Source organism: Lolium rigidum, chromosome 3, assembly GCF_022539505.1.
Source record: "Lolium rigidum isolate FL_2022 chromosome 3, APGP_CSIRO_Lrig_0.1, whole genome shotgun sequence".
Classification (NCBI taxonomy): Eukaryota; Viridiplantae; Streptophyta; class Magnoliopsida; order Poales; family Poaceae; genus Lolium; species Lolium rigidum.
Window position 1 is genome coordinate 229811610 of NC_061510.1, and position 22027 is coordinate 229833636.

Consider the following 22027-nt stretch of genomic DNA (forward strand, 5'->3'; position numbering starts at 1 on the left):
CGGCGAAGCAGCCTGTAGCAGTGGCGGAGCTCGAGGCGGCCTGGATCGATGGCGATTCCTCCATGGCTTCCGCGGCTCCGATCTTCCGATTGAGCTTGCTCCGGCGACGATCGAGGTAGCTAATGGGTTGAGGAGAGGCAGTGGTGGATGGGGAACGAGATGGTGTGCTCAGCTTCGTCCAGGGAACGCGGTATTTATAGATGGGCGAGGGTGCTGCGGGGCAGGGTTGAGGTCGACCATGGCGCGGCGATTCCGGCGAGCTGTTGGGCTAGGAAACGGTGCAGTGACATTCTCCTCATCCAGGCGAAGCTATAGGTAGCAACGGCACGGTCGGGCGGCGTCTGGTGGCGACGCATTGCTTCCGTGTTTGCGGGCGGCGTCTACGGGATCTGCTCCGTCATCTCCGGCGGCGGCGGTCCAGGGAGTGGTCGTGAGCGTGTCTGGTGGTGTCGTGGTGTCACGACGGTGCTCAACGCATTGCTAGCGGGGCCAGAGCGAGCGCATGCTGGCGAGGCGGCAGGTGGCCATTGACATCCACGCGCGACGCGAGCGGCATCTGGCGGCGATCTTGGCGCGCGATCTCCGGCGAGTGGTCGTTGCGTCCTCGACCAGGGCTGGTGTAGGCGGTGCTAGGGTGGTGTGGTGGCTGATGTCTACGGGTGCTTCTATTCTTGTAGACAGTGTTGGGCCTCCAAGAGCAGAGGTTTGTAGAACAGCAGCAAGTTTCCCTTAAGTGGATCACCCAAGGTTTATCGAACTCAGGGAGGAAGAGGTCAAAGATATCCCTCTCAAGCAACCCTGCAACCACAAAGCAAGAAGTCTCTTGTGTCCCCAACACACCTAATAGGTGCACTAGTTCGGCGAAGAGATAGTGAAATACAGGTGGTATGAATAAATATGAGCAGTAGTAATGGCGCCAGAAAATACTTGATGTACAACTGGTGTGTGGTTGATGGTGGTAATATTGCAGGAAGTAGAGATGCAGTAAAACAGTAAACAAGCAGTGATAGCAGTATTTGGGAACGAGGCCTAGGGATCATACTTTCACTAGTGGACACTCTCAACATTGATCACATAACAGAATAGATAAATGCTATACTCTACACTCTGTTGTTGGATGATGAACACCACTAATTGCGTAGGATTACACGAACCCTCAATGCCGGAGTTAACAAGCTCCACAATATTCGATATTCATGTTTAAATAACCTTAGAGTGCACGATAGATCAACACAACTAAACCAAGTACTAACATAGCATGCACACTGTCACCATCACACTATGAAGGAGGAATAGATCACATCAATACTATCATAGCAATAGTTAACTTCATAATCTACAAGAGATCACAATCATAACCTACGCCAAGTACTACACGATGCACACACTGTCACCTTTACACCATGCATGAGGAATAGACTACTTTAATAACATCACTAGAGTAGCACATAGATGAATAGTGATACAAAACACATTGCAATCATAAAGGCATATAAATAAGCACTTCACTATGCCATTCATAACGATGAATAAGTATTCCGTGAAATATAGCCTAAGAGACCCACACGGTGCACACACTCGTCACCTTTACACACGTGGTACAAGGAGTCTCCGGAGATCACATAAGTAAAATCCACTTGACTAGCATAATGACATCTAGATTACAAGTATCATCATATGAATCTCAATCATGTAAGGCAACTCATGAGATTATTGTATTGAAGTACATAGGAGAGAGATTAACCACATAGCTACCGGTACAGCCCTTAGCCTCGATGGAGAACTACTCCCTCCTCATGGGAGACAGCAGCGGTGATGAAGATGGCGGTGGTGTCGATGGAGGAGCCTTCCGGGGGCACTTCCCCATCCCGGCGGCGTGCCGGAACAGAGACTCCTGTCCCCAGATCTTGGATTTGCAATGGCGGCGGCTCTGGAAGGTTTCTCGTACCGTGGCTTTTTCGTATCGAAGATTTAGGTCAGGGACCTTTAAATAGGCGAAGAGGCGGAGTCAGAGGGTCGACGAGGCGGTGACACAATAGGGGGGCGCGGCCCCCTCTGGCCGCGCCGGGCTATCGTCTGGTGGGCATGTGGCCCCCCTCTGGCAGCTCTCGGGTGTTCTGGAAGCTTCGTCCAATTTTAAGACTCTGGGCGTTGATTTCGTCCAATTTCGAGAATATTTCCTTACTAGGATTTCTGAAACCAAAAACAGCAGAAAACAGGAACTGGCACTTCGGCATCTCGTCAATAGGTTAGTTCCGGAAAACGCATAAAATCATCATAAAGTGTGAATAAAACATGTAGGTATTGTCATAAAACAAGCATGGAACATAAGAAATTATCGATACGTCGGAGACGTATCAGCATCCCCAAGCTTAGTTCCTACTCGTCCCGAGTAGGTAAACGATAACAAAGATAATTTCTGAAGTGACATGCTACCAACATAATCTTGATCATACTATTGTAAAGCATATGAGATGAATGCATCGATTCAAAGCAATGATAAAGACAATGATTAAACAACTGAATCACATAGCAAATACTTTTCATGAATAGTACTTTCAAGACAAGCATCAATAAGTCTTGCATAAGAGTTAACTCATAAAGCAATAAATTCTAAATAAAGGCATTGAAGCAACACAAAGGAAGATTAAGTTTCAGCGGTTGCTTTCAACTTGTAACATGTATATCTCATGGATAGTTGTCAATGCAAAGTAGTATAACAAGTGCAATATGCAAGTATGTAGGAATCAATGCACAGTTAACACAAGTGTTTGCTTCTTGAGATGGGAGAGAAATAGGTGAACTGACTCAACATAAAAGTAGAAGAAAGGCCCTTCGCAGAGGGAAGCAGGGATTAAATCATGTGCTAGAGCTTTTTAAGTTTTGAAATCATAAAGAGAGCATAAAAGTAAAGTTTTGAGAGGTGTCTGTTGTTGTCAACGAATGGTAGTGGGCACTCTAACTACCTCGCCAACCAGACTTTCAAGAGCGGCTCCCATGAAGGACGTTATCTCTACCAGCAAGGTAGATCATCCCTCTTCTCTTTTGTTTACACATGTATTTTAGTTTTATTATGGGTGACACTCCCCCAACCTTTGCTTACACAATCCATGGCTAACCGAATCCTCGGGTGCCTACCATCAATCTCATACCATGGAGGAGTGTCTATTTGCAAAATTAAGTTGCTTACTGATGAATCAGAGCAAAACATGTGAAGAGAATTATTAATGAAGTTTGATTAATCGGGACTGGGAACCCCATTGCCAGCTCTTTTTGCAAAATTATTGGATAAGCGGATGTGCCACTAGTCCATTATGAAAGTCCGTCAAGAGTAAATGACAAGGTTGAAAGATAAACACCACATACTTCCTCATGAGCTATAAAACATTGACACAAATTGAGAAGCATTTTGAAGGTTTAAAGGTAGCACATGAAGTATTTACTTGGAATGGCAGAGAAGTACCATGTAGTAGGTATGTATGGTGGACACAAATGGCATAGTGTTTGGCTCAAGGATTTGGATGCACGAGAAGTATTTCCTCTCAGTACAAGGCTTAGGCTAGCAAGGTTGTTTGAAGCAAACACAAGTATGAACTAGTACAGCAAAACTCACATAAAAGACATATTGCAAGCATTATAAGACTATACATTGTCTTCCTTGTTGTTCAAACACCTTTACCAGAAAATATCTAGACCTTAGAGAGACCAATCATGCAAACCAAATTTTAGCAAGTTATATGTATTTCTTCACTAATAGGTGCAAAGTATATGATGCAAGAGCTTAAACATGAGCACAACAATTGCCAAGTATCAAGTTATTCAAGACATCATACCAATTACTACATGTAGCATTTTCTGTTTCCAACCATATAACAATTAACGAAGCAGTTTCAATATTCGCCATGAAAATTAAAAGCTAAGAACACATGTGTTCATATGAACCAGCGGAGCATGTCTCTCTCCCAAACAAGCATTTATTCAAACAAAAACAAAAATAGAAACACACAGACGCTCCAAGTAAAGCACATAAGATGTGACCGAATAAAAATATAGTTTCAAGGGAGGAACCTGATAATTTGTCGATGAAGAAGGGGATGCCTTGGGCATCCCCAAGCTTAGATGCTTGAGTCTTCTTGAAATATGCAGGGATGAACCACCGGGGCATCCCCAAGCTTAGGCTTTTCACTCTTCTTGATCACATTGTATCATCCTCCTCTCTTGACCCTTGAAAACTTCCTCTACACCAAACTCGAAACACACTCATTAGAGGGTTAGTGCATAATCAAAATTCACATGTTCAGAGGTGACACAATCATTCTTAACACTTCTGTACATTGCCCAAAGCTACTGGAAGTTAATGGAACAAAGAAATCCATCCAACACAGCAAAAGAGGCAATGCGAAATAAAAGGCAGAATCTGTCAAAACAGAACAGTCCGTAAAGACGAATTTCTAAGAGGCACCATACTTGCTCAAATGAAAATGCTCAAATTGAATGAAAGTTGCGTACATATCTGAGGATCACTCACGTAAATTTGCAGATTTTTCTGAGTTACCTACAGAGAACCCTGCCCAAATTCGTGACAGACAGAAATTTGTTTCTGCGCGAGAATCCAAATCTAGTATCAACCTTGCTATCAAAGACTTTACTTGGCACAACAATGCAATAAAATAAAGATAAGGAGAGGTTGCTACAGTAGTAACCACTTCCAAGACACAAATATAAAACTAAATTACTGTAGTAAAATAAACACATGGGTTATCTCCCAAGAAGTTTTTTCTTTATAGCAATTAAGATGGGCTCGGCAGTTTTAATGATGCACTCACAAGAAATAAGAGTTGAAGCAAAAGAGAGCATCAAGAAGCAAATTCAAAACCAATTTAAGTCTAACATGCTTCCTATGCATAGGGATCTTGTAAATAAACAAGTTCATGAAGAGTAAAGTGACAAGTATAGGAAGATAAAACAAGTGTAGCTTCAAAAATTTCAGTACATAGAGAGGTGTTTTAGTAACATGAAAATTTCCACAACCATATTTTCCTCTCTCATAATAACTTTCAGTAGCATCATGAGCAAACTCAACAATATAACTATCAAATGAAACATTCTTATCATGAGTCTCATGCATAAAATTATTACTCTCCACATAAGCATAATCAATTTTATTAGTTGTAGTGGGAGCAAATTCAACAAAGTAGCTATCATTATTATTCTCATCATCAAATATAGGAGGCATATTGTAATCATAATCAAATTTATCCTCCATAACAAGCGGCACCAAAAGACTACTATCATTATAATCATCATAAATAGGAGGTAAAGTATCATCAAAGTAAATTTTCTCCTCAATGCTCGGGGGACTAAAAAGATCATGCTCATCAAAACCAGCTTCCCCAAGCTTATAATTTTCCATATCATTAGCAACAATGGTATTCAAAGTGTTCATACTAATATGTTCCATGGGTTTTTTAATTTTCGGATCAAACCATCCATGTCTTAACTCAGGAAAAAGAATAAAAAGCTCCATGTTGCTTTCCATTATGCCAAACTAGTGTAAAACAAGAAACAAAAAGATGCAATTGCAGGATCTAAAGGAAATAGCTTCGAGTACTTACAACAGCGTCGGAAAATAGCTTGGTAGCCGAGATCCGGAGTGTGAGTACCTTTTACCTTTCCTCCCCGGCAACGGCGCGAGAAAAGTGCTTGATGTCTACGGGTGCTTCTATTCTTGTAGACGGTGTTGGGCCTCCAAGAGCAGAGGTTTGTAGAACAGCAGCAAGTTTCCCTTAAGTGGATCACCCAAGGTTTATCGAACTCAGGGAGGAAGAGGTCAAAGATATCCCTCTCAAGCAATCCTGCAACCACAAAGCAAGAAGTCTCTTGTGTCCCCAACACACCTAATAGGTGCACTAGTTCGGCGAAGAGATAGTGAAATACAGGTGGTATGAATAAATATGAGCAGTAGTAACGGCGCCAGAAAATACTTGATGCTACAACTGGCGTGTGGTTGATGGTGGTAATATTGCAGGAAGTACAGATGCAGTAAAACAGTAAACAAGCAGTGATAGCAGTATTTGGGAACAAGGCCTAGGGATCATACTTTCACTAGTGGACACTCTCAACATTGATCACATAACAGAATAGATAAATGCTATACTCTACACTCTGTTGTTGGATGATGAACACCACTAATTGCGTAGGATTACACGAACCCTCAATGCCGGAGTTAACAAGCTCCCCAATATTCGATATTCATGTTTAAATAACCTTAGAGTGCACGATAGATCAACACAACTAAACCAAGTACTAACATAGCATGCACACTGTCACCATCACACTATGAAGGAGGAATAGATCACATCAATACTATCATAGCAATAGTTAACTTCATAATCTACAAGAGATCACAATCATAACCTACGCCAAGTACTACACGATGCACACACTGTCACCTTTACACCGTGCAGGAGGAATAGACTACTTTAATAACATCACTAGAGTAGCACATAGATGAATAGTGATACAAAACACATTGCAATCATAAAGGGATATAAATAAGCACTTCACTATGCCATTCATAACAGTGAATAAGTATTCTGTGAAATATAGCCTAAGAGACCCACACGGTGCACACACTTGTCACCTTTACACACGTGGGACAAGGAGTCTCCGGAGATCACATAAGTAAAATCCACTTGACTAGCATAATGACATCTAGATTACAAGTATCATCATATGAATCTCAATCATGTAAGGCAGCTCATGAGATTATTGTATTGAAGTACATAGGATAGAGATTAACCACATAGCTACCGGTACAGCCCTTAGCCTCGATGGAGAACTACTCCCTCCTCATGGGAGACAGCAGCGGTGATGAAGATGGCGGTGGTGTCGATGGAGGAGCCTTCCGGGGGCACTTCCCCATCCCGGCTGCGTGCCGGAACAGAGACTCCTGTCCCCCAGATCTTGGCTTCGCGATGGCGGTGGCTCTGGAAGGTTTCTCGTACCGTGGCTTTTCCGTATCGAAGATTTAGGTCAGGGACCTTTAAATAGGCGAAGAGGCGGAGTCAGAGGGTCGACAAGGCGGCGACACAATAGGGGGGCGCAGCCACCCCTCTGGCCGTGCCGGGCTATCGTCTGGTGGGCCTGTGGCCCCCCTCTGGCAGCTCTCGGGTGTTCTGGAAGCTTCGTCCAATTTTAAGACTCTAGGCGTTGATTTCGTCCAATTCCGAGAATATTTCCTTACTAGGATTTCTGAAACCAAAAATAGCAGAAAACAGGAACTGGCACTTCGGCATCTCGTCAATAGGTTAGTTCCGGAAAACGCATAAAATCATCATAAAGTGTGAACAAAACATGTAGGTATTGTCATAAAACAAGCATGGAACATAAGAAATTATCGATACGTCGGAGACGTATCAGTGGCGAGCTTTGGCACGGTGGCCAGGGCAGGAGAGGAAGGGAGAGAGGGGAGGTGCGTCGGGGTGGCGACATGGCCGGCATGGCCATGCCCTAGCTTGCCCTCCTCTCTCCTTAGGTTTACTATGGGTCATTAAGTGTGAGAGGGAACCAGGGGACCAAGTAGGATAGTTTGGGGTAGATTAGAGTAGTGTAGATCACTATTTAGCATAGTGTCAAATAGTTCCATATTTGGAATTTGCAAATTTATCCAAGTTTTGAGTGAATTCAAATGGTGGCAAGATTTGAATTGTGTGTGTTTAGCTAAGTTGTATTTGACCAGAGATGATGAGAGGTGGTGGTGGAATTGTTAAATTCAAAGAATTGCAAATTTGGCTAAGTGTGAGATTGTTCCACTTAATAAAAAGTGCCAACTTTGGATGAGCATAGCATTTGATCTACAAAGAATTTGGCATGGTGATCTTTACAAAAAGTGTTCACCTTGATGTGCTCTTGGATGAGGTGCAAAGAGTTGACAAAGTTACTTTGAAAATTTTGAATTGCAAGGGCTCAAAGTAGGGGTCAGACTATAAATGGCAGATTTGACCATTATCATATGTGAGCTAAATTTGAGTTTGAAATTCATTTGATTTATGTTTCTTTGATTCCAAAAGTTGTAATAAGTGTTTAGTAACATTATTCAACTAGTGGTGAAGACCAAAATGGTCTAGGGTCAAAATTTATAAAAATGGCATAGGCCATATGTGAGGGTTTTAGGGTTTTTCTTTTATTTGATTTCTTTCTCTTTTTGATTTATTTGGTTGGTGATCTTCACATGATCACATTAGGGTTTTAGGGTATAGCACATACACATAATAACAATCATGATGGAATATCAATCAAATGCACAAGTCCTATGCATGGCACTATATGCAATTTAAAAAGTTTTTGTTGGTTTGAATTTTTGCTCTCTGGAATCTTCTAACTTTCTTTTATTGAAATTTGGGATGTTACAAACCCTTCCCCCTTACAAAAGATCTCGTCCCGAGATCTAAAAGAAAGTTAGGTACTAAAGAGATCTGGGTACTCCTTCTTCATGAAGTCTTCGCGTTCCCAGGTGGCTTCATCTTCAGTATGATTGCTCCACTGTATCTTCAGAAACTTGATGCTTCGGGTGCGGGTGGTTCGGTAAGCTTCCTCCAGGATGCGAATCGGCGCTTCGCGGTATGTCAGGTCCTTGTTGATATCCACCGATCGGTGATCGATGTTCTTGAACACTTCGGTCTTCTCAGGGACTTCAAGGCACTTCCGGAGGAGTGAGATGTGAAATATGTCGTGCACATCCGACATTTCTTCGGGCAACTCCAGTTGATAAGATACTTCACCTCGGCGGCTGAGGACTTTGAAAGGTCTGACATATCGGGGTGCGAGCTTTCCTTTCAGCTGAAACCTCTGCATTCCTTTCAAGGGGGATACCTTGAGATAGACGAAATCTCCGATCTCGAAGGTCATCTCCCGACGTCTCTTGTCGGCGTAGCTCTTCTGTCTTGATTGCGCCGTCTTGAGGTACTCGCGAATCTTGTGCACTTTCTCTTCAGCTTCACGAAGAACATCTGGGCCAAAAACTTGGCTTTCTCCGACTTCCGACCAGTTCAGGGGGGTACGGCATTTCCTTCCGTACAAGGCTTCAAAGGGGGCCATCTGCAGGCTAGCTTGATAGCTGTTGTTGTAAGAGAATTCTGCGTAAGGTAAGCAGTCTTCCCACTTGGATCCATACTCCAGTACACATGCTCTCAGCATGTCCTCCAATATCTGGTTGACTCTCTCGATCCGTCCGTCGGTCTGAGGGTGATAGGCGGTGCTGAAATTCAGACGGGTTCCTAGTCCTTCGTGCACTTTCTGCTAGAATGTTGAAGTGAACTGTGATCCTCTATCTGACACTATCGACTTCGGGGTTCCATGCAGGGCGACTATTCTGGAGATGTACAACTCAGCTAACTTTGGGCCTTGGTATGTGGTCTTGACGGCGATGAAATGGGCTACCTTGGTCAGTCTATCGACAACTACCCATATTGAATCATTGCCTTTGCTGGATTTGGGCAGTCCGGTGATAAAGTCCATTCCTACGGAGTCCCACTTCCATTCTGGAATCTGCAGTGGTTGTAGCAGTCCGGCGGGTCGTTGATGTTCTGCCTTGACTCTCTGACAGATGTCACACTTGGCGATGTAGCTACCGATTTCTCTCTTCATTCCATGCCACCAGAATTGCTCCTTCAGGTCTTGATACATCTTGGTACCTCCGGGGTGGATTGAGTAAAGGGTGTCATGGGCTTCTTGCAGGATGACTTGCTTCAAGTCTGAGTCCAATGGTACGCAGAGGCGTTCTTTGTACCAAAGAACTCCGGCTTCATCTACGGTGAATCCGGGGGCTTTTCCTGCGGCTATCTATTTCTTGATTCCGTCAATGCTAGCGTTGTCCTTCTGGGCTTCCTTGATTTGGCTAACCAAGGTGGGTTGGAGTTCTATGCTGGCTAGGAATCCTTCACTAACAAGTTCTAGGCGAAATTGTTCAAACTCTTGATACAGGCTGGGCTGCTCGGTTGCGATCATGGAATTCAACTGGCACGGCAGTCGACTCAAAGCATCCGCTACCACATTGGCCTTGCCGGGGTGGTAGTGAATCTCCATGTCGTAATCCTTGATCAATTCGATCCATCGGTGTTTTCTCATGTTCATCTCCTTCTGGGTGAAGATATATTTCAGGCTCTTGTGGTCGGAGTAGATCTCGCATCGATTACCCATGAGGTAATGACGCCAAACTTTCAAGGCTAGGACCACGGCTGCAAGCTCGAGGTCGTGGGTTGGGTAGTTCTGTTCATGTTGTTTCAGCTGTCTTGAAAGGTAGGATACAACTCTGCCTTCTTGCATAAGCACACATCCAAGACCAGTCTTGGAGGCGTCACAATATACGTCAAAGGGCTTGGCGATGTCTGGCATGATTAGGATTGGGGCTGTTGTCAGTCTACTCTTGAGCTGTTGGAAGCTCTCTTCACATTTGTCAGTCCACTCAAACTTCTTGTCCTTTTTCAACAGTTGGGTCATTGGTCGAGCGATGCTCGAAAAGCCTTCTACAAATCTGCGGTAATATCCGGCTAATCCAAGAAAAGCGCGGACCTCGGTTTGGGTGGTTGGGGCTTGCCATTCCATAACAGTTTTGATCTTGGCGGGACCTACGACAATTCCTCCTGCAGACAAGATATGTCCCAGGAATCCTACTTCCTCCAACAAAAACTCACACTTGCTGAACTTGGCATACAACTTGTGGTATCTAAGGGTTTCTAGGATAGTCTCCAAATGTTGTTCATGTTCCTCTTCGGACTTAGAGTATACAAGGATGTCATCGATGAAGACAACGACAAACTTGTCCAAAAAGTTCATGAAGATCTTATTCATGAGATTCATGAAATAAGCGGAGGCATTGGTTAATCCAAACGACATGACGTTGTACTCATACAACCCATATCTGGTGGTGAAGGCAGTTTTTGGAATGTCGGTGGCTCGGATCTTCAGCTGATGATATCCAGTTCTAAGGTCTATCTTGGAGAAAACTTTGGCTCCGGTTAGTTGATCAAACAGGTCTTCTATCTTGGGTAGGGGGTATTTGTTTTTGATGGTGACATCGTTAAGCTTACGATAGTCCGTACATAAACGATTGGCACCATCCTTCTTGTCCACAAACAAAACTGGGGATCTCCAGGGGGATGCATGATACGTCCCCGACGTATCCATAATTTCTGTCGTTCCATGCTTGTTTTATGACAATACTTACATGTTTTGCTTGCACTTTATGATGTTTTTATGTGTTTTCCGGAACTAACCTATTAACGAGATGCCACAGTGCCAGTTCCTATTTTCTGCTGTTTTTGGTTCCAGAAAGGCTATTCGGGCAATATTCTCGGAATTGGACGAAATCAACGCCAAACCTCCTATTTTCTCCGGAAGGCTCCAGAACACCGAAGAAGAGTCGGAGAGGGGCCGGGGGCCACCACACCACATGGCGGCGCGGGCCAGGCCTAGGCCGCGCCGGCCTAGGGTGTGGCGCCCCCAGGTGCCCCCCTGCACCGCCTCTTCGCCTATAAAAGCCCTTTCGACCTAAAAACGCAGTACCAATTGACGAAACTCCAGAAAGACTCCGTGGGCGCCGCCACCGTCGCGAAACTCCAATTCGGGGACGGAACTCGTCCCGCACCCTGCCGGGACGGGGAAGTGCTCCCGGAAGCCATCTCCATCAACGCCACCGCCTCCGCCATGCTCCGTGAGTAGTTCCCCCATGGACTACGGGTTCTAGCGAGTAGCTATGTCGGTATTCTCTCCCCCATGTACTTCAATACAATGGTCTCATGAGCTGCCTTACATGATTGAGATTCATCCGATGTAATCGGTGTTGTGTTTGTTGGGATCCGATGGATGATACATTATGATTAGTCTATCTATAAAGTTTGTGAAGTTATTGTTGCTGCAATCTTGTCATGCTTAATGCTTGTCACTAGGGCCCGAGTGGCATGATCTTAGATTTGAGCTCTATACTTATTGCTTAGATTGTATCTACAAGTTGTATGCACATGTCACTCGTCCGGAACCAATGGCCCCGAAGTGACGTAAATCGGGACAACCGGAGGGAATGGTAGTGATGTGAGGATCACATGTTTTCACGGTGTGTTAATGCTTTGCTCCGGTACTCTATTAAAAGGAGTACCTTAATATCCAGATAGTTTCCCTTGAGGCCCTGGCTGCCACCGGCTGGTAGGACAAAAGATGTTGTGCAAGTTTCTCATTGCGAGCACGTACGACTATATACGGAAAACATGCCTACATAATTAATAAGCCCGATGTTCTTTCTTAATGCTTTATCAATCCTATCAATTGCCCAACCGTAATTTGTTCACCCAACACTTGTTATTGGAGAGTTACCACTAGTGTAGATCGCTGGGAACCCCGGTCCATCTTTCATCATCATATACTTGTTCTACATGTCATTGGAAGTAGTATCAACTATCTTCTCGTGCCATTGCTCTCATATTGCTATTACTGCTGCTGTGTTACTGTTACTACTGCTCTCATATTACTGCTACTTTCACATCACCCCTGTTGCTAGTGCTTTTCCAGTGCGACTGAATTGACAACTCGGTTGTTAAGGCTTATAAGTATTCTTTACCTCCCCTTGTGTCGAATCAATAAATTGGGTTATACTACCCTCGAAGACTATCGCGATCCCCTATACTTGTGGGTTATCAAGACAGTTTTCTGGCGCCGTTGCCGGGGAGGCATAGCTCTACTCATAAGTTCACCTGGGGAGTACACTCTACCTCTCTCTCTGTTTTATTTTGTTTTGTTTTGTTTAGTTTACTTTTGCCTAGTTTATTTGTGCTTAGTTTATTTCTGTCTAGTATTATTTTCCTTAGTTTACTTTTGCTTAGTTTATTTTCGTCTTGTTTTATTTGTCTCATATACCCAAAAATCCATAAAAATTTGAAAAACCGAAAAATTAAAAACTGCTGTTATGGGAGAACCTACAACCTACTTGGAGCTTATAGAATGTTATAATAATTATAGAGAATCAAGAACTGGTAGAATAATGAGTGCTATGATAGAGAAATTAAATACAATTGCTAGAATCTTGCTTAGACGCCATGATATAAACTGTTGCTCTCAACAGGATACTAAACATCTTAAATTTCAATGTGGCTCTAGTGAGGAATTTTTAATTAAGAACTATAATCGGAATTGCTATATTCATTATGGGTTCGAAGAGGTAGAACAATTTGTCTTATTTATGGGAGCCTCCGAGATAGAATCCTTCATGGTTGAGAATTATGAAACTTGTGCTATTTGTAAAGACCTTAAAGATTATGTCTCTACTATCCTTAATTCTTGCATAGAATGCTACAGTAGGAATCCTTATATCCTTGATTATAAAGAGAGACACATTAATGCACAAGAATACACTCACAATTTGCAGGAACCGGTGGAAGAAGAAACTGATGAACCTGAAAGCTCATTGGATGAAAAAGAGGAGGAAATTGATGAAATTGAAAGCTCATTGGATGAAAAGGAAGAGGAGAGCGACGAACAAAAGGAGGAAGAATGGATTAGCTACCCATGCCAACCTTCTAATGAGAGTAACTCTTCATCTCTTACATTATTTGATTGTCCTCCATGCTTACCGAAAGAGGTTGAATGTTATGTTCCTGTGGATTCTCTTGAAATATTGCCTATGAGTAAAACTTGTGAAAATAATTGTGCTACTGTTATTTATGATAATCCATGCTATTTTGATAAACCTTATGATAATGCTTTGTTTGTGCCTGATGTCGAAATGCATGGTACTAAAGAATTTTGTTTGGCAAATGTTTATGATAAAGCTCTAGATGATGGTCCTATGTTACTTGATACTATTAATTGTACTACTAATGAAAATGGGATTGGAGAGTTCTTGACTTATTCTATGAGTCCCATATCTATTGAGATTGATCAACTACCTTGTTATATTATTAATAAAAGTAAGTTTGAAAGTTTTAATTCCACTATTCTTGAACTTGATAAAAATTATATGTTTGTGGATCATGAAAAGTATGCTGCATGTGATAGCTATATTGTTTAGTTTGTTCATGAAGCTACTGAAAATTATTATGAGAGAGGAAAATATGGTAGTAGAAATTTTCATGGTACTAAAACACCTCTCTATGTGCTTAAAATTTTGAAGCTACACCTGTTTTATCTTCTTATGCTTGTCACTTTGTTCTTCATGAATTTATTTGTGTACAAGACTCCTTTGCATAGGAAGCATGTTAGACTTAAATGTGTTTTGGATTTGCTTCTTGATGCTCTCTTTTGCTTCAAATACTATTTCTTGCGAGTGCATCATCGAAACTGCTGAGCCCATCTTAATGGCTATAAAGAAAGCAACTTCTTTGGAGATAACCCATGTGTTATTTTGCTACAGTACTTTATTTTATATTTGTGTTTTGGAAGTTGTTTACTACTGTAGCAACCTCTCCTTATCTTAGTTTTGTGTTTTGTTGTGCCAAGTGAAGTCTCTAATCGAAGGTTGATACTAGATTTGGATTTCTGCGCAGAAACAGATTTCTTTACTGTCACGAATCTGGGCAAAATTCTCTGTAGGTAACTCAGAAAATTATGCCAATTTACGTGAGTGATCCTCAGATATGTACGCAACTTTCATTAGTTTTGAGTTTTCTGATTTGAGCAACGGAAGTATTTTATTAAAATTCGTCTTTACTGGCTGTTCTGTTTTGGCAGATTCTGTCTCTGTTTTTTGCATTGTCTCTTGTGGACTTTAAGCGAGGTTTTCTAGACGTAGAGGGCTGTAGCTAATGTTTTATTGAGTTCTTGCAATGTGCCAATACAGGACCAAGGTGGATTCAAATTTTTTGAGTACTAACCCCTCTAATGAAGTTTATGAGAAGTTTGTTGTGAAGGAAGTTTTCAAGGGTCAAGAGAGGAGGATGATATATGATCAAGAAGAGTGAAAAGTCTAAGCTTGGGGATGCCCCCGTGGTTCATCCCTGCATATTTCAAGAAGACTCAAGCGTCTAAGCTTGGGGATGCCCAAGGCATCCCCTTCTTCATCAACTTATCAGGTTCCTCCCCTGAAACTATATTTTTATTCGGTCACATCATATGTGCTTTACTTGGAGCGTCTGTGTGTTTATTTTCATTTTGTTTTTGTTTGAATAAGATCGGATCCTAGCAATCCTTGTTTGGGAGAGAGACACGCTCCGCTTTTTCATATGAACACTTGTTCTTCGTTTTACCTTTAATGTTCAATGATAAAAGTTGGAAGCTACAATACTTATTGTTTGGTTGGGAAAAGAAAATGCCTTATATGTTGTGGATAATTTGACACTTGGCAATTGTTTTGAGCTCTTAAGTAGATCATTTAAGTTTTTGCATGTAGTTTAAACCTATTAGTGGAGAACTACCGTAAAGCTTGTTAAAATTGGTTTGCATAATTGATTTCTCTTAAGGTCTAGATATTTTCTGCTAAAGTGTTTGAGCAACAAGGAAGACAGTGTAGAGTATTATAATGCTTGCAATATGTTCTTATGTAAGTTTTGCTGTACCGGTTCATACTTGTGTTTGCTTCAAACAACCTTGCTAGCCTAAGCCTTGTATCGAGAGGGAATACTTCTCATGCATCCAAAATCCTTGAGCCAACCACTATGCCAATTGTGTCCACCATACCTACCTACTATGTGGTATTTCCTGCCATTCCAAAGTAAATTGCTTGAGTGCTACCTTTAAATAATTCAAAATGCTTCTCAATTTGTGTTAATGTTTTATAGCTCATGAGGAAGTATGTGGTGTTTAGCTTTCAACCTTGTCATTTACTTTTGACGGACTCTCATATGGACTAGTGGCACATCCGCTTATCCAATAATTTTGCAAAAAGAGTCGGCAATGGGATTCCCAGTCCCGAATTAATTAAACTAAATAGACACTCCTCCATGGTATGTGATTGTTGGAAGGCACCCGAAGGATTCGGTTAGCCATGGCTTGTGTAAGCAAAGGTTGGGGGAGTGTCATCATCATAATAAAACTAAAATAAAAAGGCACTCCTTCATGGTATGAGATTGTTGGGAGGCACCCGAGGATTCGGTTAGCCATGGTTTGTGAAAGAAAGGTTGGAAGGAGTGCCACCCAAAAATAAAAATTCATGGGAGCCGCTCTTGAAAGTCCGGTTGGCGAGGTAGTTAGTGTACCCATTACCATTCGTTGACAACAACAAACACCTCTCAAAATTTTACTTTTTATGCTCTCTTTATGTTTTCAAAACCAAAGCTCTAGCACAAATATAGCAATCGATGCTTTCCTCTTTGAAGGACCATTCTTTTACTTTATGTTGAGTCAGTTTACCTACTTCCTTCCACCTTAGAAGCAAACACTTGTGTTAACTGTGCATTGATTCTTACATACTTGCATATTTGCATTCATCATATTACTTTATGTTGACAATGTCCATGAGATATGCATGTTGAAAGTTGAAAGCAATCGCTGAAACTTATATCTTCCTTTGTGTTGCTTCGATGCCTTTACTTTGAATTTATTGCTTTATGAGTTAACTCTTATGCAAGAATTTTGATGCTTGTCTTGAAAGTACTCTTCATGAAAAGTTTTGCTATATGTTATCTACTTGTTAGCAACTATAGATCATTGCCTTGAGTCACTTCATTCATTTCATATGCTTTGTAATAGTATGATCAAGGTTATGTAAGTAGTATGTCACTACAGAAATTATTCTTTTTATCGTTTACCTGCTCGGGACGAGCAGGAAATAAGCTTGGGGATGCTGATACGTCCCCGACGTATCCATAATTTCTGTCGTTCCATGCTTGTTTTATGACAATACTTACATGTTTTGCTTGCACTTTATGATGTTTTTATGTGTTTTCCGGAACTAACCTATTAACGAGATGCCACAGTGCCAGTTCCTCGTTTTTCGCTGTTTTTGGTTCCGTGAAAGGCTATTCGGGCAATATTCTCGGAATTGGACGAAATCAACGCCAAACCTCCTATTTTCTCCGGAAGGCTCCGAACACCGAAGAAGAGTCGGAGAGGGGCCAGGGGGCCACCACACCACATGGCGGCGCGGGCCAGGCCTAGGCCGCGCCGGCCTAGGGTGTGGCGCCCCCAGGTGCCCCCCTGCACCGTCTCTTCGCCTATAAAAGCCCTTTCGACCTAAAAACGCAGTACCAATTGACGAAACTCCAGAAAGACTCCAGGGGCGCCGCCACCGTCGCGAAACTCCAATTCGGGGGACAGAACTCTGTCCCGGCACCCCGCCGGGACGGGGAAGTGCCCCGGAAGCCATCTCCATCAACGCCACCGCCTCCGCCATGCTCCGTGAGTAGTTCCCCCATGGACTACGGGTTCTAGCGAGTAGCTATGTCGGTATTCTCTCCCCCATGTACTTCAATACAATGGTCTCATGAGCTGCCTTACATGATTGAGATTCATCTGATGTAATCGGTGTTGTGTTTGTTGGGATCCGATGGATGATACATTATGATTAGTCTATCTATAAAGTTTGTGAAGTTATTGTTGCTGCAATCTTGTCATGCTTAATGCTTGTCACTAGGGCCCGAGTGGCATGATCTTAGATTTGAGCTCTATACTTATTGCTTAGATTGTATCTACAAGTTGTATGCACATGTCACTGTCCGGAACCAATGGCCCCGAAGTGACAGAAATCGGGACAACCGGAGGGAATGGTAGTGATGTGAGGATCACATGTTTTCACGGTGTGTTAATGCTTTGCTCCGGTACTCTATTAAAAGGAGTACCTTAATATCCAGTAGATTCCTTTGAGGCCCGGCTGCCACCGGCCGGTAGGACAAAAGATGTTGTGCAAGTTTCTCATTGCGAGCACGTACGACTATATACGGAAAACATGCCTACATAATTAATAAGCCTGATGTTCTTTCTTAATGCTTTATCAATCCTATCAATTGCCCAACCGTAATTTGTTCACCCAACACTTGTTATTGGAGAGTTACCACTAGTGTAGATCGCTGGGAACCCCGGTCCATCTTGTCATCATCATATACTTGTTCTACATGTCATTGGAAGTAGTATCAACTATCTTCTCGTGCCATTGCTCTCATATTGCTATTACTCGCTCACGTGTTACTCGTTACTACTGCTCTCATATTATCGCTACTTTCACATCACCCCTGTTGCTAGTGCTTTTCCAGGTGCAGCTGAATTGACAACTCAGTTGTTAAGGCTTATAAGTATTCTTTACCTCCCCTTGTGTCGAATCAATAAATTGGGTTATACTACCCTCGAAGACTATCGCGATCCCCTATACTTGTGGGTTATCAATGCACTAGGTCTAATCAGACCTTTGGCTAACATATCATCTATCTGTTTCTTCAGCTCCACAAGCTCTGTTGTGTTCATGTTGTAGGCTCTCTGGGCTATAGGTCTAGTTCCGGGGATTAACTCGATGATGAACTCGATATCCCGATCCGGGGGCATACCGGGTAGATCATCCGGAAACACATCAGGATAGCGACAAACGACCCTGATTTGATCCAGAGTTGGCTTGGATACACTTTGGTTGCAGGTGAATTTTCTGGGTAGTCTTTCAGAGACATGTTCTACTATGATACCTGTGCTGCTAGTCATGGTGATGGCTTTCTTGGCACAATCTATCAATCCATTGTGTTTTGACATCCAGTCCATTCCTAGTACGACTTCCAAACCTTTGGTTCCCAGAATGATTAGATTGGCATAGAAATCTACATCATGGATTTTGATGGGTACATTTTTGCAAAATTTTCTGGCTTTGGTGGTTGATCCGGGAATTTGAACTATCATAACATGCTTCAAACTGATGGGTTGAATTTTACTTGTTGATGCAAAGTCTTCAGTGACAAAAGAATGAGATGCTCCGGAATCAAACAACACTCTGGCAGGGATGTGGTTGACAGAAAACATACCCAGTACAACATCTGGTGCTTCCTGGGCTTCTTCGGCGTTCATGTGGTAGAGACGGCCGTTGCGGTTATTGGGGTTGTTGGGGGCGAACTTCTTGCCGGTGGAGACACGGCGTTGCTCGCTGAGCAGGTGCAGCGGTGTTGCCTGCGAGCTTGGCGAGCCTCTTGGGACACTCGTTGGAGTAGTGCCCCACTACACCACACTCATAACAAGTGATGGTGGCCTTGTCCTTGGTCGCAACGGGGATGGCGTTGCTTCCGGTTCTGGGAGCGGTGTTGGTGTTGTTGTTGTTGTTGGGGGCTCTGGGCGGAACGCGGTTGTAGTTGTTGCTGTTGTACCCTCCTGGCTTGGAGTTTCCTCCACTCTGGTTCTGATAACCGGGGCGCGAGTTCTGCATCGGGGGTTTGTTGTTGTTTCTCGGAGTGAAACCTCCGCTTGAGCTAGGGCGATACTTCTGGGCATTGCTTGACCCACTCTGGTGCATCATACAGCGCTTGCGGTTCTCATTGGCTTGCCTCCATCTGGATGGCGGAGTCAACAAGGGCTTCAAGGTCGGCGAAGGGGATGTTGACGAGGACAGTCCGCATCTCATCATGCAGTCCGTTCAGGAATCTCTCCTGCCTCTTCTCGGTGGTGTCGGTCTCGTCGGGGGTGTACCTTGACAGTGTAAGGAACTTATCGCGGTATTCTACCACCGTCATGCGACCTTGCTTCAGTTCACGGAACTCATCCCTCATCTTTTTGATAAGACCCGGGGGTACATGGTACTTGCTGAACTTGAGCTTGAAATCCTCCCAAGTCATGAACTGACCTCCGTTCATGGCACGGGTGCTGGTCCACCAAGCGCGGGCTGGTCCGGCGAGATAGTGGGTTGCAAACAAAACCTTCTCATTGGCTTCCACTCCAGCTACTTCCAAGTTATTCTCCATAGTCTGGAGCCAGTCGTCGGTGTCGAGGGGTTCCTCCGTCTTGCTAAACACCGGAGGGTTGGTGTTCTGAAAGTTCTTGAGCTTGGATCCGGGGTGGTCATGATTTCCAGGGCCTTGATTGGCAATGTTCTGCAAGGCTGCGATGTTGGCTTGGCGTTCAGCTCTTTCTGTCTCCCTGTCGGCAAGCAGGGTTTGCAGCAGTTGCATCATCGCATCGTTGGTGCGATTGGGAGGGGCCATCTGAAGATAGAGAAGATCATGAGATAAGAGGGAACATTTCTATGGTTTATTTTGAGTAAGTTTGAAAACATTTGAAACTTGTAATCTTTTCATGACAAACATAACATTCATTCATTCATTCATTCAACACACATTACAAACTAACACACTCATACTCCATGGTTTTAAGAACCATTCTCATGCTACGATACAAAGGACGGGATACAACTCACACCTACATAAGTGAAACTAGTGCAACTACTCCTCATCCTCGACGTCGATCGGGACGTAGTCGTCAGGTCCTGCCTCCAGGAACTCGTAGTTCTCCTCCTTGGTGAACTCGTCCTCCTCAAAGTCGTCGTCGTCGCTAAGGAAGGCTCCTCCTCCCTGAAGGTCGATACCTCCGTCGTCGTCCTCCAGCTCTCTAATCTGATCCTCCTGGGCCATGACAGTGGCCTCAAGAGACGCGATCTTGGCGCGAAGGCGCACAATCGTAGCGTCCTTCTTGGCACGCTGCCGGCGAAGGCTCTTGCGGCCGTTGTTGAGTAGCTTGATCGCCTCACCCTGCTCGACGATGTGAGCATGGGTCTGGTTGGCGTAAGCGCGAGTGGCGTCGAGGTCTTTCTGAGTCTGGTAGAGCATGAAGTCCAGGTGCTCAGCATGGTGCCTCAACTGCGGGTGCGGCTGCAGCTCCATGGGTACTCCCATGGCATCACGCCTCACGAGATGCGCGAAGCGCGAAGCGAGGATACGCACCACGTTCTGTCCACAGAGGCGCGCAAGTGCCTCCTGAAGGCCACGTGCGAGTCCGTCGAGCCAGTTGCTCTCACGGAAGGAGAAGAGGATCCTCTCCGAGGTGGGAGGCTCCATCTTGCCCCTCAAGTCAGCGGTGATGATCCACTGCAACTCTCCTCCAGGAGTGTTGTCCACCTGAATCCCCTGGAACTCAGGGTGCGGGCGTTCGAGGAAGTCCAAAAGGGCGTTGAGGTCTCGAAGATCAAGCTCCCTCCGTTCCCAAGCTGGTAAAACTTGGTGTTGATGGGTCCATTCGGCTCCATCTGAAAGAGAATTGGATGAGTAAGTTAGAGAGTGAACCAGTGTGGCAAATTTTTAAGTAGATTCAAATAAGATAGAACATGATTCATCAAATTTTGGCAAAGTCTCAAAGACAAGAGCGTAAGTAAATTTTCACAAATATTCACTTCATTTGATTTCAAAGTTAAGTTTTTCAGAACGCCCATTCTAACTAAGGTCTTCTCAGGTCAAACAATGGCTCTGATACCAACTTGTCAACACCCGGATTTTTAAGTCCGGATGCCTATTATGTCATACATCACAATCCCAGGAATATTGTTGTTGCGAGGCATAATAGTTAAGTATCACAGTCATCATTCATTACAAACCATATTGTCTTACAAATTGGAATCACATGATCCATATTACACGAATAGTTGATCTATTGATCAACGAAACAAACACAAGTTCATAGTGGAAGCGTAAGATACAAGGACTCTCTAGTCCACAGGCCAATGCTTGACGTCGGAAGACTCCTAGTTGTCGTAGGCGTCCTGTTGGTCGTCTCCTTGTTCATCTTCATACTCTAGCCATTTGAATAGCCAGGGACAAAGCCGTGAGTACTTCAAGTACTCGCAAACTAATACTAATGTAAGTGCTAGACATTTCTAGTAAGGTTTGCTAAGCTCTAGTTTATTTGCATAAAGCCAATTTTAGTTCACAAGTATTTGAGAAAAGCTTATTCATGTGCTAACTAACTCAAGTGGGAACATTAGTGTCATTCCCACCATTCAAGTGGTGATTTCAATTCAATTCACCACTTCACCATTCATTTCACCCCTTTCATTTCAACATCATTTTCAAGAATTTGACATCGGAAACTGTATGGCCTTTCCAACCGTCCGTAACCGTGGACGCGGCTATTCGAATAGATTGACACTCTG